This window comes from Crinia signifera, chromosome 8 (genome assembly GCF_055691185.1).
Source record: "Crinia signifera chromosome 8, ASM5569118v1, whole genome shotgun sequence".
NCBI lineage: Eukaryota > Metazoa > Chordata > Amphibia > Anura > Myobatrachidae > Crinia > Crinia signifera.
The window spans coordinates 6,976,725-6,996,501 of NC_139224.1; positions in this window are offsets into that span (position 1 = coordinate 6,976,725).

The window sequence follows — 19,777 nt, forward strand, 5'->3', positions numbered from 1 at the left end:
GTCTAACCCTAATCCTCCTGTCCTCTAGCCTAACCATCCCCTCCCCCTAGTGCCTAACCCTAATCCTCCTGTCCTATAGCCTAACCATCCCCTCCCCCTTGTGCCTAACCCTAATCCTCCTGTCCTATAGCCTAACCATCCCTCCTCCTGGTGCCTAACCCTAATCCTCCTGTCCTATAACCTAACCATCCCCTCCCCTTAGTACCTAACCCTAATCCTCCTGTCCTAACCCTCCCCCTGGTGCCTAACCCTAATCCTCCTGTCCTATAACCTAACCATCCCCTCCCCTTAGTACCTAACCCTAATCCTCCTGTCCTAACCCTCCCCCTAGTACCCAACCCTAATCCTCCTGTCCTATAGCCTAACCATCCCTCCTCCTGGTGCCTAACCCTAATCCTTCTGTCCTATAGCCTAATTATCCCCTCCTACCAGTGCCTAACCCTAATCCTCCTGTCCTATAGCCTAACCATCCCCTCCTCCTGGTGCCTAACCCTCCTGTCGTATAGCCTAATCCCCCCTCCTGGTGCCTAACCCTAATCCTCCTGTCCTAACCCTCCCCTCCTCCTGGTGCCTAATCCTCATGTCCTATAGCCTAACCATCCCCTCCCCCTAGTACCTAACCCTAATTCTCCTGTCCTATAGCCTAACCATCCCCTCCCCTTACTACCTAACCCTAATCCTCCTGTCCTATAGCCTAACCCTACGCTTTCCCTAGTACCTAACCCTAATCCTCCTGTCCTATAGCCTAACCATCCATTCCCCCTAGTGCCTAACCATAATCCGCACCCTAACCAATTTGATGATCTAGGCAAGAATTTGGCTGGTGCCCCTTAGCACCGCTATTAGTGCTGCCTCTGACCCAGCACCCATCACTATACATTACAGAAGCCGCCAGCAACACCCATACTCCCTCACCCACAGCATTCCTCATGTTGGTGCTCTTTGCCTCCAAAAGCATTTATGCCCCATATTTGAAATAGGGAACTTGCTCACAGTCAGTGTATCTGCCCCTGCAGCTCCCTCAATCCATGACTGTGTTTTGTAGGGTGGGTGGCTGGATGGTACAAGTGCCTGCAGGGAGGAACTGCTGCCACTGGTCATGCACAGCTGCCCTCCTCTTGTGGCCCTTTATTATGTTCCCCATTGCCCTCACTTACTGCTCTCATGGTCCAGCTCGTCAACGCCTGTTGCTTCCCGCTCCCATCTGCACTGCCTGATCTGAGCTGAGGGATCCATTAGTAAGAGCCAACCCAAAGCAGTCATTGGCGTCATCATGCCTGTCACCTAGGGAGGTGCAGGGCTTCCCCCAAGATCTATCTCAATGTGAATAGTTGCGGTGTGCACGGCATCTATTCACACAATGCCAGCAAGTGAGTGGGCAGGCTGTATTAGCAGGGCACCGTTAAAGGGGCAGGGTGCATTTTTCCTGGGGAAAATCAGGGTAGAAGGGAAGCGGTAAGTGGCTGAGGGGTAGGAGGAGCTTGGCTGCCCACTGGGACAGAGAAGGGAATCGGGAAGTGTCTGTGGGGAAGAAGTGGGCAGGGCTTGGTAACCGAATGGGACAGAAGAGAAGTGGGGGAGCTGCTGGGGGAAGAAGAGGGCGATGCTTGGGCCTTTGGCCATGACCATAGATAGGCTAGATCGATGCAAGTAAAGGATCAACGGAAACATGGTCAACAATAGCAAGGTTGACACAATTTTTTGTGGTTTTTTTTGTGCCAAATGGTGCCCGTGGACACTGCCGTCCGGTTACGTAGTAAATTTACCCCTTTATCTCTGCAAGGTTTGATACATCTCACCCACCTGTAGGTGGCACATTAGCGGTTTTATATCCGTAAAATAATATTACGCAATGCTTACATAGCTCCAGCGTCTATTGAGAACCAAGACACGTCCCATCATTGGTCGGCCACAATGCATTTAAATCAGTATTCCAGAATAGAGGCGGACGAGGAGGCGACTCCCCAATGTTCTATTAGTTGATGGATGAAAACCCCAGAATGTGATCTGCCACCGATACTGAGCCAAGCCCGCCGATCTGCGCTCAGTACGCGGTGACAACCCGTCTGATCACAGGTTAAACGCACAACCAGGAGGATGTTTTTTTTTCAAATTCAAAACAGTGATTTGGCATGTCAGTCCGGAGGGCAGGACGGGAGACACAGCGCAGATCATGTGGTGACATTAATTCGGGAGCCTGGTACAAGTTAGTGTCCTGTAGGGCATAAGACGTATCCCCAGAGAGAGGCACGAAATGTGCCGTGTTATAGTCCTGTTTGATCATTTATGCAGATCATCTCCACTATTAGAGGGTAATTTGCTTAGTATGCATCGCCATAAGGCGACTGGGAGGGCTAGGCTTCTGATTAGGAACGTGACAAATACATTTTATTAATAACGTCTTTTCCGGCTGCACAAAGGATGATTAGTTATTCAGTCAGAGCGGAGCGGGAAGTGAGGATGGGAGGCGGTGTACAGACCTATAGCGCTAGGGGTTACAGCGTATGTGTCCGGCGCAGCCGTTTCCAAACAAGGCCACTGCTGTTATTATTATTATCCGTTATAGTAAAACGCAATGGAATTTTCTGCGCGATGGCCCTTATTACAAATTTGTTCTCAAAATGGGCAAAACCATGTGCACTGCAGGTGAGGCAGATGTAACATGTGCAGAGAGAGTTAGATTTGGGTGGGGTGTGTTGAAACTGAAATCTAAATTGCAGTGTAAAAATAAAGCAGCCAGTATTTACCCTGCACAGAAACAAAATGACTCACCCAAATCGAACTCTCTCCACACCAGTTACATCTGCCCCACCTGCAGTGCAGCATGGTTTTGCCCATTTTTAGAACAAATTTGCACTGCAATCAGATCTGAATAAGGGCCTATTTAAGAATCGGTTAATAATAATGAATAATGGTGCCACGGTACTGAGAGACATTGAGATGTTAAAAAGACAGAGATGAGATACAAGAACATGGCGGGTGGGGTAGGGGGGACAGAGCTGAGATGGGAGGAAAAGATACTGCAACGCCACACACGATCGATGGTGACCCAGCATATTAAGGTTCCAAAATACCAGTATTTACTAATATGGTGGAAATTGACTTATTGTTCAGATGTCCAATAAGCAGTGCCACCTAGTGGTGACTTTACTATGAACGTCCAAGCCGTCACTTCCAGAGAGATCCATCATGGAGCTCTTTTGTTATATCCCACAGTTACCCATCCCTGCCACACAGCAGACGGTGTTTGAAAAATGACAGTTAAGAGCTGATTGGTTGGTGGTTTATCACTCTCCATGTCATCACTTGTCAAGGCTTAGTACATCTGGTCCTATGTCTTTAGCATGTTTTTCATTAATATCAGATGTTACGGTACACATACTGTATTTGTATTTGTATCTTGTCCATGCTCGTTTTGATGTTCTCCTGTGTAGATAATTTGCATAACCAGGGCCACTGAGACATCCATGGGGCCCAGGTACTGAGGGGGTGTGGTCAAATGTGTGAGGCGTGGCCACAACCCATCCAGAAAACAAAATCAATGCAAACCATTTGGCAAATTGTATTTGTACACAAGCACAGCAGGTATTTACTGTATCTATCAATCTTCTGTTCTCTCTGTCTCCCGTCTCTCCCCCCCCCACCCTCCCTCCTCTCAGGTTCCTGTTATTACTGCACATCAGCCGTCATTTAATATACCCATGTTCTGCTATCACGGTATACATCTATGCAGCTCCTCTCGCCTTCATTTCATTCCTGCACCAAATATCTTAAGTCATAAACCCTATCGCCTTTTATTGTGTGTGTATCTATATGTCACTGTTTATCCCTGTCTGGGTACACATCTTTATTGTCTGTCACTGCTTATAGTTCTGTCTCTTTGTCACCGAGCATATGGATGTCTTGCCGGTGTTTAGGCTGTTATGTGTCTGTATCGGATAGATAGAATTCAGCCCTATGTCCGATGGCGGTGGGTTTGTGCACGTTTATGCGCAAATATGCTCAAGTACAAACCCAGGAGCGAACAGTGTGCCAGTAGTACGGGAACGCTCAGCATTTTATGGGTTCCCCTGGGAAGGCAGGTGTGTCAATGCCTGCGTGGGGCGAAGCAGCTGACATCACATGACTTCAGCGCCTGCCCCTTTTTCGGTCATCTCCACCCAGGATAAAAGTGTGCACCGAGTCCTTCCTCTGTCACTTACAGTAACTTAGGCTGTTGGGACTGGGCTAACACCAAGCACTACCTTGAATGTTTGGTGTGTGACATCATCATGACATCACGCGTGATGGGAAAGGGGGCAGAAGGTTTTTTATTTATTACCTCATACATTACCTATACAGCTACACTACAGTACTTCATACAGTACCCACACAGCTACAGTTCAGTATCTCCTACAGTACCCACACAGTGACAGTACAATACCTCATACAGTACAGTAGTGCACACAGTACCCACAACAACAGTACATTAGCTCATACAGTACCAACACAGCTACAGTATAATACCGAATACTGTCCCCTACAGTTACAGTACATTACCTCATACAGTACCCACACAGCTACAGTACAGTACTTCATACAGTACCCACACAGCTACAGTTCAGTATCTCCTACAGTACCCACACAGTGACAGTACAATACCTCATACAGTACAGTAGCGCACACAGTACCCACAACAACAGTACATTAGCTCATACAGTACCAACACAGCTACAGTACAATACCGAATACTGTCTCCTACAGTTACAGTACTTTACCTCATACAGTACCCACACAGCTACAGTACAGTACAGAATACAGTACCCATAAAGTCACAGTACACTACCTCATACACTACCCATACAGATACAGTACAGATACAGTACCCACACAGCTAAAGTACCGAATACAGTACTGCTACAGTACAGTACAGTACCGAATACATTACCCACACAGCTACAGTACAGTACCTCATGCAGTACACACACAGCTACAGTACACCACCTCATACAGTACCCACACAGCTAAAGTACAGTACCTCATGCAGTACCCATACAGCTACAGTACAGTACCTCATGCAGTACCCATACAGCTACAGTACATTACCTCATGCAGCTACAGTACACTACCTCATACAGTATCCATACAGCTACAGTACAGTTCCTCATACAGTACCCATACAGCTACAGTACATCATACAGTACCCACACAGCTACAGTACAGAATACAGTACCCACACAGCTACAGTACAATACCTCATACAGTACCGATACAGTACAGTACCTCATGCAGTACCCACACAGCTACAGTACAGTACCTCATGCAGTACCCACACAGCTACAGTACAGTACCTCATGTAGTACACACAGAGCTACATCACAGTACCTAATAGAGTAACCACACAACTAAAGTACAGTACCTCATGCAGTACCCATACAGCTACAGTACATTACCTCATGCAGCTACAGTACACTACCTCATACAGAAGCTATACAGCTATAGTATAGTACCTCATACAGTATTCATACAGCTACAGTACAGTTCCTCATACAGTACCCATACAGCTACAGTACATCATACAGTACCCACACAGCTACAGTACAATACCTCATACAGTACCATTAAAGCTACAGTACAGTACCTCATACAGTACCAATACAGATACAGTACAATGCCTTATACACTACCAATACAGCTACAGTAGAGTACCTCATACAGTACCCACATGGCTACAGCACAGTACCTCAAACAGTACCCACACAGCTACAGTACACTACCTCACAAAATACTCACACAGATACAGTACAGTACCTCATACAGTACCCACCTGGCTACAGCGCAGTACCTCATACAGTACCCACACAGCAACAGTACACTACCTCACAAAATACTCACACAGCTACAGTACAGTACCTCATACAGTACCCACATGGCTACAGCGCAGTACCTCATACAGTACCCACACAGCAACAGTACACTACCTCACAAAATACTCACACAGCTACAGTGCAGTACCTTATAGAGTACCGACACAGATACAGTACCTCATGCAGTACCCACACAACTACAGTACAGTATCTCACACAGCATGCATACAGCTATAGTACATTACCTCATACAGTACAAACACAGCTAAAGTACAGTACCTCAGGTAGTACCCACACAGCTACATCACAGTACCTCATAGAGTACACACACAACTAAAGTACAGTACCTCATGCAGTACCCACACAGCTACAGTACAGTACCTCTTGCAGTACCCACACAACTACAGTACATTACCTCATACAGTACCCATATAGCTACAGTACAGTACCTCATGCAGTACACACACACAGCTACAGTACACTACCTCATACAGTAGCCATACAGCTAGAGTACAGTACCTCATACATAACCCACACAGCTAAGGTACAGTACCTCATACGGTATCCAAACAGCTACAGTACAGTACCTCATACATTACCCATACAGCTACAGTACAGTATCTCATACAGCACCCATACAGTACCTCATTCACCACATACAAAGCTACAGTACAGTACCTCATGCAGTACCCACACAGATACAGTACAGTACCTCATGCAGTACCCACATAACTACAGTACCGTACCTCATACATTACCCATATAGCTACAGTACAGTACCTCATACAGTACCCATATAGTTACAGTACAGTTCTCATACAGTACCCATATAGTTACATTGCAGTTCTCATACAGTACCCTTGCTTCTGTACAAAATAAGTTGTGCACAAATGCCTGTGTGATGTAATCAAGGATTAATTTGCCCTAATAGTCTCTCACTTGTGTTTTAATATTTAAACAATAGCATTCGTGTTCCTTTAGTATTTGTCCCCCCCCCCCTCCCAAAAAAAAAAAAAAACACACACTGTCCCCATCTCTCTCTGCTCGTTGAACCTTCCGCGAGTTCTCTGGCATAACATCATTGTTGCTTCCCCTTTGATCTGCTCAGAAGGAGTAATAATATTTCGCTTTTTTTTAATACAAGATTTATTCTTCAGTGCAATTTTAATAACTCTTATTTACATATTCGCGCGTCATTTCATTGCCTGGGTTTTTTCAATTATGCTCAGGGGCATGTCATGTTACCAGGTCTCCGGGATAACAGCGGAGACAGCTTACTTCAGTCTGGAACAGAGCAATCATTTGTGTCGCAGTCAATGGGCCCTGTTAGCCCCGGATCCTTGTTTATCATTCTCGGTACTGTACTGATGTAAGAGAGTAGGACTGGAGCCGAGTACCTTAAGGAATCTGAATTCCGAGAACAAGCAGAGATCACAGAAGCCGATCACTGCAGCTGGAATTCTGTTTGTTGAAACATTGTTGTTACTTTATGCTTGTATAAACATACTGTTGCTTTTATTCACAATTGAAGCGATGTGCCATCTTTCAACCTTCAGGGCTGGCATAAGTTCGCCGGCACAGTCCTGGGCCCAAGCAGTGATGGGATCCTTAACCTGGGTTTGCAGCTGACACACATACAGGCAGTCATGGAGAAAACACTGGCAGCATTTTAAGAGTGGCGGCAGTCACTAGCCAATCGGAGCTCGTAGACCAATCAGAAGCAGCCATCGGGGGGGGCTGTCTATTTTATCAGTCCCACCCACCATTGGTCATCCCAGCATTACTATAGAAGGGGCTGCAGGCCAATCAATGACTGAAGGTGAGGCTTTGTGGGTGTTGGGGGGTGGAGCTCTGCTCCATGTCCCGACATATTTTAGTAAAAAAAAAACTTCCTGGTTGGCAGGAAACCATCTGGTTCTCCCCAATCACTGTCAAAACTATATGACATAGGCCTTAGACCATCGATGATTTTGAAACAGCGATGGTCATCCAACATCCTGTACGATAAAACAATGATGCAACTTCTGCCACCTGGCAGAGAATTAGAGGGTATCCACACCCGGCCTAATGAGAGATCTTTCCCCCTGGTCATCGTTTAGAGGGGGATTATAGTCAGGTTCCCAAAATTATTAGGAATGCTAAACAAGAAACATTCAGAGAATCCTGACTGGTAATGTACTAATATCTATGTTAATATATATATTTTTTTTAAATAACCCTCCCGCAGCTCTCGGAGCCATCAGCTGTTACCTTGTTTTTTTTTTGTTCTCTCAAAATTTCATCTGATAGAATAATTCATGTATTAGCTTGGAAATGTATGTGGCGTTTAGGTCCCAGCTGTGTTCATTCAAGATTATAGACACTATTCATATTCATGTTCCAGGAAGATAAATGGGATCTGTCAGTAACGGTTGTAGACGTCCCACTTCAGGGGTCTGTCCACCCCTTATAAAGAATTACTGTGGTTGCAGAACTGCAACAATAATAACACCCCATTGTGTCAGAATTCTCCGTGCAGATGACTAAACTCAGGATGGATAGATAGATAGATAGATAGATAGATAGATGATAGATAGATAGATAGATAGATGATAGATAGATAGATAGATAGATAGATGATAGATAGATAGATATATGATAGATAGATAGATAGATGATAGATAGATAGATAGATAGATAGATATATAGATGATAGATAGATAGATAGATAGATAGATAGATGATAGATAGATAGATGATAGATAGATAGATATATAGATGATAGATAGATAGATAGATAGATAGATAGATAGATAGATAGATGATAGATAGATATATAGATGATAGATAGATAGATAGATAGATAGATAGATAGATAGATAGATATATAGATGATAGATAGATAGATAGATAGATAGATAGATAGATGATAGATAGATAGATATATAGATGATAGATAGATAGATAGATAGATAGATAGATGATAGATAGATAGATATATAGATGATAGATAGATAGATAGATAGATAGATAGATAGATAGATAGATAGATAGATGATAGATAGATATATAGATGATAGATAGATAGATAGATAGATAGATGATAGATAGATAGATATATAGATGATAGATAGATAGATAGATAGATAGATAGATAGATAGATAGATACAGTCAGGTCCATAAATATTGGGACATCGACACAATTATCATATTTTGGGCTCTATACACCACCACAATGGATTTGAAATGGAACAAACAAGATGAGCTTTACCTGCAGACTTTCAGCTTTAATTTGAGGGTATTTACATCCAAATCAGGTGAACAGTGCAGGAATTACAATGGTTTCTATACAGTATGTGCCTCACACTTTTTAAGGGACCAAAAGTAATGGGACAATCGACTCAAAAGCTAGTTCATGGACAGGTGTGGGCTAGTCCCTCATTATTTCATCATTGATTAAGCAGGTATAAGGTCCGGAGTTGATTGCAGGTGTGACATTTGTACTTGGAATCTGTTGCTGTCGACTCTCAATATGAGATCCAATGATCTGTCACTATCAGTGAAGTAATGGGCCCCATACATCAGCAATCACCATTTATGGATTTCCAGATACAGGGATTTTTTTGGCCAGATAAATGGATTTTACAATCTATCTGACTTTGCCCACACATTACAGATTTATTTCAGTGATCGGCAGATTTTTCCATCTAAAGATTGCATCTTCATATCTGGAAATTGCCCAATCGATTGCTGTTCATAATGTAAATAGATGAAGAAGACGAATTGGGAATGCCCACACATATAAAAAAGATCTGCAGATAATACCAGATTATTAAACATGTTTAAAAACCTGATTAAGCAATCGATTGGCGATTTTGATTGGGATTGCCAAAAGGGGGAGCCCACACATCTAAAATTAATTGTGGCAATCATCTCCATATCTGAAAATTGTCACAATTAATTGCTGATGTATGGGGCCCTTTAGCCATTATTAGGCTGAAAAATCAAAACAAATCCATCAAAGAGATAGCAAAAACCTCAGGTGTGGCCAAATCAACTATTTGGAACATTTCTTAAAAAGAAAGAATGCACCGGAGAGCTCAGCAACACCAAAAGACCCAGAAGACCACGGAAAGCAACTGTGGTGGATGACAGAAGAATCGCTTCCCTGGTGAAGCGATTCACAACAGTTGGCCAGATCAAGAACACTCTCCAGGAGGTAGGTGTACGTATATGTGTCAAAGTCAACAATCAAGAGAAGACTTCACAAGAGGGAATATAGAGGGTTCACCACAAGATGTAAACCATTGGGGAGCCTCAAAAAAAGGAAGAGCAGATTACAGTTTGCCAAACAACATCTAAAAAAGCCTTTACAGTTCTGGAACAACATCCTATGGACAGATGAGACAAAGATCAACTTGTACCAGAGTGATGGGAAGAGAAGATTATGGAGAAGGAAGGGAACTGCTCAAGATCCAAAACATCCCACCTCATCAGTGAAGCATGGTGGTGGTAGTGTCATGGCGTGGGCATGTATGGCTGCCAATGGAACTGGTTCCCTTGTATTTATGGATCATGTGACTGCTGACATAAGCAGCAGGATGAATTCTGAAGTGTTTCGGGCAATATTATCTGCTCATATTCAGTCATATGCTTCAGAACTCATCAGACGGTGCCTCACAGCGCAGATGGACAATGACCCGAAGCATACTGCAAAAGCAACCAGAGAGTTTATAAGGCAAATAAGGGGAATGTTCTGCAATGGCCGAGTCAATCACATGACCTGAATCAGATTGAGCATTTTTAATCGATGAAGACAAAACTGAAGGGAAAATGCCCCAAGAACAAGAAGGAACTGGAGACAATTGCGATAGTGGCCTGGCAGAGCATTAGCAGGGATGAAACCCATCGTCTGGTGATGTCTATGTGTTCCAGACTTCAGGCTGTGATTAACTTAAAGGATTACTCACATTGAGGGCACATAAAGACACATCATAGTGTAATATGGTACAAACAATCGAATTTTTAATGTGTAGATAAACTCACAAGAGTAGATGGTTAAAAAGCATATAAGCATGGAATCCTAGGCAAGTGCTGCTAACCAGGTCCTCAAGTTTTTTGTTCCAGGAAATGCAGGGTCCAACACCGGAAATCGGGTCCCACAGGGTCCTGGGAGTAGAGGGTGCCGATCAGCTTGCACAAGGATCCACATCAATAAACACCAAGCACTTGATGCATTTCGGGCCTGAATAGGTCCTTCTTCAGATATTCCAATGCATCAAGTGCTTGGTGTTTATTGATGTGGATCCTTGTGCAAGCTGATCGGCACCCTCTACTCCCAGGACCCTGTGGGACCCGATTTCCGGTGTTGGACCCTGCATTTCCTGGAACAAAAAACTTGAGGACCTGGTTAGCAGCACTTGCCTAGGATTCTATGCTTATATGCTTTTTAACCATCTACTCTTGTGAGTTTATCTACACATTAAAAATTCAATTGTTTGTACCATATTACACTATGATGTGTCTTTATGTGCCCTCAATGTGAGTCCCAATTATTGGGGGACAAAAGGGTACTTTCTTGCTTTATTTCAGAGTGAATCTCTGGCTGGCAATTTGGATTCATTATCTACCTACAATTAAGTTATGTATTAATATTTACCACATATTGGTGAAATTTATGGGAATATCTCAGGGTAGCGCTGTTTGATAATATCTATCTATCACTTCCTATGAAAGCATCTCTGTAACGCTGGACATAGCATGTGACTGTGACAGCCCTGTACCCCCCCCCACCCACTCGCATACCTCCCCCACCCACTCGTGTACCTCCCCCACCCACTCGCGTACCTCCCTACGTAACTTTCCAGCTAATGGCTTCTGCCTTCTTTTCAACAGTTCTGTTCCAATACTACAAAGACCTTATTTTCATAAATGAGACTATGATTAATACACCAGCCCGCTATATTGCATGTTCATTTATGTCTTAATGGGGAGAATATAAAGGTCAGGACATTTCATTACAGCATGAAAAAAGATCAGGGAAGGTATTACGGATTCTCCATACACACGCGGGATTGTAGAAGCGTTCCTGATACATTTCCACACTCCTGTTACTTGTACTGAACTGTCAGCCCCTTCGGTTAATGAGGGTACATATTAATCTGTGATGTGGCGCTCGTTTATCCTTATTCGTCATGCGCAAGTGAGAAAACGATCGCTTCCTTACCGACGTCTCTATGTATTTACGATAAAATGACTGCAGCGGCTGCCTTCATGTGCGATCGCCAAGAGCGCGACTGCAATTGGTCAGTGGTGTAGTAATTCTGTCATCGTACCGCCATGACCTACAATGAAATTCTGTCTATTTGTGTTCTGACCTTTCAGTGCAAATGTAAGAACAGGGGTGTGGCCACTTTGGGAAGGGTGTGTCCTCATGCCGCCACCATTGTTATCATTATAGGGGGAGGACGAGGGACAGGCTGTCGGAGGGGGGGTGCCCCTTTCGGGAATCTCAGTATGATCGGGGTGTCACTATTTTGACCTCTGATACCCTTACCGCCACAATATCGTATATATCCCCTCTGACACCCTTACCGTCGCAATATCGTATGTATCCCCTCTGTCACATCCCGTCTGACAGCCCAATCGCGTCTCACATTCCTGCGTTCCTTTAGGGAAAAATCAACTTAAAATAAAAATGAAACCATATAAATAAAATATTTATAAAAGAATCAGTCTGAAGCTCATTAACAGAATCATTTCTAGGTGCAAAAAAAGAGACAGATTACTTAATATCTTATAGGTAAGTGCTGGTAATTAGTGTGTAACACTTTGATCATTACCGGGTGCATTCAAATTATCATCAAGAGCATCTTCAGCAGCCCCCCCTCCCCCCCCCCCTCTCTCTCTCTGTTATCACCTTCTGCTTCAGTCAGCCCTTGCTTTAGGCTCAGATGTGACTCAATGGCTGTACATTCAGAGGTGTACAGTAGGCGTGGGATGATTAGAAAAGTCCTCTACTGCCCCCTGGTGCTCACAGGCAGGAATGAGCAGTTGGTGGAGCTTGTGTATACTGTACTGTAAGTAGCATTTTACAAGCTGCAGAATTTCTGGGACACAATGCAGAGAAATGAGCTCACTGTGGCCTGCAGAGAAAAGCAGCGAATGGGTGGGGAGGGAATAAAAGTATTACAGGAATTAATATTAATTCCTCAATGCAACTTCTGCTGCCAAATATAAAGGGGAGGTGGTGGTGGTGGTGGTGGTGGGGGGGGGGGGGTGTCACTTAAAATGAAGGTTATTATCATTGACTGAGCATTGTCCTGTGATAACAGTTAGGACTGTGCAATGTAGACAGATAACTACTAATAAGTGATGGGGAAGAGGGATTGCAGCGTATCAAACCTTGAAGCGCCTCTTATAGATAACTTACCTGACAATTCCATCATCCTTCTTCAGCCTTCTTCCCATCATCCACTGCAGACATTTTCTTTTTGAAATGTAGTTTCCACTAGGTGGCGTCCTGGCTACTTTGTGCCAATGAAGATGGTTTAAGTAAGAGAAGGAAATGCAGATGAGGAGAGAGGGCCCTGCTCGTGAAAGCTTACATTGTAAAGAGAAGGGTGACACAGGTGGGGTGGACAGTGAGCATGGGACAGAGGGCTTGGATGAGAGCTGGTTGGGTTTGGTTTTCCCTGGTTTTCCCGGTTTCTCCCGTTTTTAGTGGCAACCCTCCAGGAGGCTTTTCCAGCCTCCGGGATTCCAGGTGTCTGAAACAGACTCCTGTCCAGTCCTCCACTCTCTGATGTCACGCCCACTTTTGTAAAGACCATGCCCCTTTGAGGCCACACCCACTTTCCCTGGAGCCTTCGGCGCGCGCATTACTGAGAGGGGTGGGGGAATCTCCAGGTATCAACGATGACTGAGGTGGCAATAGGTTAATGTTTTGCTTAGGGTGCAGAGAAGACTTACTCGGGCCCTGATAATTATCTATGTCCCCCCCCCCCATATTCTATATTATGATGGTAAGCTGAGCTGTTCCTGAACAAAGGTGATTTAACCCTTTTAGTGAATACTATAGGGGAAGCCATCAGGGTGAATGGGCCCTGTCACAGTTATACCCCTTTTACACCAAAAACGTCGGGTCGCACCTGGGTTTTTGATCCCCCAGCCGCCGCTTGACGGACATCAACTCCAAGTGCCGATCGCCGCCGCCGGAACCCGGACCGCTGTGCTGGGGCAAGCCCAGCACTAAGGTAATCTGCTGGGCTGCCCCCAGAATCATAATCACATTATTGGCCATGTATACTCTCATATACTAGGGATTTTTTGTTGCTACAGTGCAGCTTCAAGCATGGTACTAGAGGGATAACAGGACATACATTCATTGCATCGGTTGCGCCTACAAATGACAATTCACATGTTATGATTTGCACGGTCAGACAGAGCAGTCAGGTGTTAGATTATCAGTATCTTACAGTACATTGTTCAATAGCTGAATAGCTGTCGGGAAGAAGCTTTTTGCGGTTCTAGATGACTTGGTAGGGATGGACCTGAAGCGTCTACCTGATGGGAGAATATCCAACAAGCTATGGCCAGGGTGGAGTTTGTCCGCCACGATCTTCCCAGCTCGCTTCTTGACCCTGCTTAAGTATTGTTCCCTTAGAGGGGGAGGTCCGTCCCAATAATCCTCTCTGCTGTCCTCACCACTCTTTGCAGGCTTCGTTTGTCAGATTCATTGGCCCCTGCATACCAGATTGTAATAGAGGAACATAGAACGGACTCCACCATAGCAGCGTCAAAGAGCTGCAGCAGCTCCTGCGGAATGTTGAATTTTTTTCAGTTGCCTCAGGAAGAACAGCCGCTGTTGGGCCTTTCTGACAATGGAAGTTATGTTGGGCTCCCATCTGAGGTTGCGAGAGATTTTTGTCCCAAGGAATTTGAAGGTCTCTACCCATGACATCACTCTGTTGGAAATTACCAGAGGGACCTTGACATTTGGTTTTCTCCTGAAGTCTACTATCATCTCGACTGTTTTGTGGTTTAGGTCCAGGTTGTTTCGGCCGCACCACCGCACCACTGTGAAAGTCTGTCCACTTCCCGTCTGTATGCATACTCATCCGCCTCCTTGATTAGGACGATGATGGTGGTTTCATCAGCAAATTTTATGATTTTTACTGACTGGTCACTCGAGATGCAGTCGTTAGTGTAGAGGGAGAAGAGCAGGGGGGAAAGGACACATCCCTGGGCAGCACCAGTGCTGATCGTATGAATGGTGGATAAGGCTGTTTCTGTGCAGTCAGGAAGTGCACAATCCAGGAGCAGGTAGATTCTGGAACTCCTAGGGAGAGAAGTTTGGGCTGTAGGATAGCGGGGACAATTGTGTTAAATGCTGAGCTGAAGTCAATGAATAGGACCCTCACGTAGGTGCCTGGATGATCCAGGTGTTCCAGGATATAATGCAGCCCTAGGTTAACTGCATCCTCAATGCTTCTGTTTGCTCGGTAGGCGAACTGCAGGGGGTCGAGATGGGTGTTGGTTACTTCCCTCAGATGGTTCAGTACCAGTCTTTCGAGTGCCTTCATGACCACTGATGTTAGTGCGACTGGCCTGTAGTCATTTAGGTCCTTCACAGCCAAATTATAGGGAACCGGGATTCCCTCAGTCGGCACATTGGCGTCTGTATTCTGAATGCCGGCATTGTAGTATCTCAGTACATGTAAAATATTGATTTATAAATGAAAGTTACTTGTTCCTATCTTCCATGTATCAAGCATGTTATAGGACAAGGAGGACTTTCTGTGAGCCTCTTCCATCACGGACAATCAGTCCCCGTATGACAACAGCTGTTTTAGCGTTTGGCTACTAATATAGAACTTTAAGATGTGCGGGACAACATCATGTATACTGTATGCAGTGTTATTATCCTGTGTAAGTGTAGGGTTCATGCCCACTGGGTTTGGGTTTCCTCGTACAGTCTGAGGGCGGATTGTACTAATAGCAAAATGCGGTCAAACCTCTGAAAACATTTTCGGATATCTGACCCCATATCCCATCTATATCAAGCTCTGGCAAGCAAACTTTTTGGAGCTTGTACCCAATATTGATTCCATAGTTGGTGTGGTCTATAGATACCTATGGTTTTCTTTTGGCATACTTCCCGGAGATAGATCCAATAAGATCCCTCCCAGTGTACCCTGCGTCTCTTATCGGAATCATAAATGTTCATGCATTCTGGGGAAAGACACGGAACACACAGTCCGCCACCAGGAGTGCGCTCCTCTCTGCATTGGACACTTTATAGTTAAAAGTTCCCAGTTACACCAGTAACAGGGTCCAAGGCCCCAGCGTCCTCTGTCTACGTCTCGTCTTTTGTTAGCACGCCTACCATCTTACCCTGCGCCCACGTTCAGCTCGCAATTAATTCCATTCATTGCGCGAACGGCGATTAAACCCATGGTTCTCTCGGCTCTACACAAATGAGCTGCTTACCCTTGTAATAAATAATAAAAAGAAACTGGATTTTCACCGGCAAACAATAGGCGTTTAATAATTCCGACCCTCTTAAGTGTCTGATGTTAATTAGTAACACTCACACTTTTCCTGGCGTTAGCAAATACCTAATGTCATTGTTTATTCTCACACAATGGGTTCTGACTTGTTCAGGGATATTAAACAGAGGAATGTTTGTACTTTCTGCCTTCACTTAAGATATCAAAGAAGATAGAAATTGTGTGACATATTTATTCTCCCCTAAGTCATACATAAAGAGCGTTACAGGCGCGGCATGGACAGAAAACACAAGCAATTCAGCGTTCGAGGTCGGCAATCGGGGGCGTATTCTTAAATAGAATTACTACCCGCAGAGAATTCTGTTGTGACAAGAAATTTCGCACTCGATGCAGGACCTGTTGGCTTCGGACCATCCAATGATGTCTCTCCCCTTTGGAAATGATTTCACTCCCCTTCGCTGAAGACAGATATGACGACGGCCACCCGCTGCGGGTAGGCCCAAAAAGCTTGGCAAGTGTAATAAGGACTGGGATTATGGGACAGTGAACAGTAAGCCTCTCATTGTCACCCACTGCACCCCCATCACCTGCTGCCTCTCCCCATGACCTGCTGCCTCTCATTGTCACCCACTGCACCCCCATCACCTGCTGCCTCTCCCCATCACCTGCTACCTCTCATTATCACCCACTGCACCCCCATCACCTGCTGCCTCTCCCCATCACCTGCTACCTCTCATTATCACCCACTGCACCCCCATCACCTGCTGCCTCTACCTGCCACACACTGCCTCTCCCCATTACCTGCTGCCTCTACCTGCCACACACTGCCTCTCCCCATTACCTGCTGCCTCTACCTGCCACACACTGCCTCTCCCCATCACCTGCTGCCTCTACCTGCCACACACTGCCTCTCCCCATTTCCTGCTACCTCTACCTGCCACACTCTGCCTCTCCCCATTACCTGCTGCCTCTACCTGCCACACACTGCCTCTCCCCATCACCTGCTGTCTCTACCTGCCACACACTTCCTCTCCCCATAACCTGCTGCCTCGATCTGCTACACACTGTCTCTCACCATTTCCTGCTACCTCTACCTGCCACACACTGCCTCTCCTCATTACCTGCTGCCTCTCTTAATGGGACAACGAAGCAGGGCCCAAACATATTTTTGTACTTGGTTCCACAACTTGCAAGTCCTGCTACTGGCCATAGGGCATGTGGCAGGGGTCTTGTGGTCTGCAGCCAGTTCCTCCACCCATTGCAATGCTGACAGTGAGGAGCCACCAGCCAGAATCTCGCAGCGGTGGGGCTACAGGAAGAGTATTCTGTAGTACCGCTGCTGAGAGGATGTATCTGCTGGTGGCTGTTGTATCAATGTGCACTGGGCGAAGTGGACGGACTTTCGGACCTGCTAAGTGCCCATAGGGAGATATACTACCCAACTTTGTGTTTCTCCCTTCCAAGAGGAGAGGAAGCTGCCCGTTTTGGATGACTTTTTCATCAGTGGTATAAATTTTGCAAATTAAAGGTCCGTGGGTAGGGGTGTGGCTAAAACATGATTGATGTTCTTTTTGCCCCACCCCCTCTCTATGGACCTACAACTCCCAGTATTATCTCCCCAACCTCCTCATTGCAAGTGATTCAGCCCCTCCTATGATGTCGTCCTAACGGTGACATGCCATGCTCCACTCAAAGGGCGTGTCTGGCTCCACCTATGGGCATATCTATTGCAGCTCAGGGTTGTGTTCTGCAGGCAGGGCCGGCGCTACCCGCTCAACACAGCCTGCAAAGCAGGTAGGCGCCGGCCCTTGAAGACGCTTCCTCCCCTCCTCCTCGACTGTAGTTGCCGCAGCCTGCCCCTCTCAATGTATATGTCAGGCAGCGGTGCCGGCAGCAAGGCAGACCTGGGCGCTGGACCTGGCACCGGCACTTTAGTCCGCCCACTATCCCAAGCTGCTGAGTGATGCTGGCTGGTCAGACGTCATTACACTGCGGCGGTGCGCACATGTTTGTAGGGTGGAAGAGCCGAGCAGTCTGGCCGCTCTGGCGGTCAAATTTTGTGTGTATAACGCGGGGCGGAGTTAGGCAGTGAACTCCGCCCCCCGCCCAGCGTTATAAGCACAGCCCACAGATACACAGCTGGACAGTTCAGTACATAATTACCTCTTAACGATCTGAACAATTGAAATTACAGTTGGGTACAAATTAATTGGGAGAAAGCTTATTTTTTGCTGCGTTGTGCTTCTGCTTATAAAACTAAAATCATGGAATTATTTACATCGTATTAATAATTAATGTGACCGGGCTTAGCGGCAGTAAATTGATATAGACGGAGTTTCTTCGCTGCATGGAGCTGGATTTCTTATTCTGCTTTTTGCAGTACTTCCCACTCTGTGCTGTACTGTAGAGGAATAAGTGACTGATTCAGGCCGCCTTGCTATGCACTGTATATTCACTTAAGGGTTTCCCTGTATTTTCGGAACCAGCACCGGGTCCAAATAGCCAGCAGGGTAATGCCACAGACGGGGGAAACTATTTCAATTAGTCCCCCCCCCCCGGCATGAAGACCGGATGTCCCTGGTGCCCCAGGGGGGTGGGCACCGGGCTGATTTCAGTGTAAATAATAGATGAATAACTATTTGGTTCTTGTATATACAGCTGCCAAATACGAATTTATAAAAATACGCTTACCTACGCCATTGGGAAATACGGGGAGGTTGCTATGGGCAACCAATCAGATAATATCTATTATCTTCTAGAAGATTCTGAATGGTTGCCCATAGCAACAGCCGATGTGAAATATAACTCCTATCTTAGTAAATTTCCCCCTAGAAGTCCAGTGGAACCTCTAAAATCTGTTCCCTGTAATGGAGGGTTGTTTTCTGCAGACTCTTCCACACCCATGCAGCGTTGGCTCCCACCATTACCACATGGGCTGCTGTGTCATGGTTACGGGCAGTGACTACACGGCAGCCATTTTGTGAGACGAGTCACTTGTAATATACTTGTGCTCATATTTCAGAGCCTCTGTCAAGCGCGTATAAGAGACCCTTAAGAAATTCCAGTGGATTCCTCCGTAAAACATACATCTGCATTATAAGGGCGGTAAAATTTGTCAAGAGTGGCTATTAAATTGCGCGCGTTGCGGCTGACTATGGGCGACGGCACATCTGACATTTAAGCGGAGATACCACAGCATCTAGGATTTTATTTATAATCCTGTCAGGCCCGGAGAGCTGAGCATTTGTTATGAATCCGCAGCAGTAATATGGGCTGTATACATGAAGCTCAGGGTTCTGACGCTGGGATAATACAGAGGCCGGAGCAGTGACCCATTAACATGTCACACAGATAATCTCTGCCCTATTACATCCGCCCAATATACCATGCATTCAGCGGCGGGAATTTCTTATGCAGCTGGCAGCGAGTTCTGCTTCGCG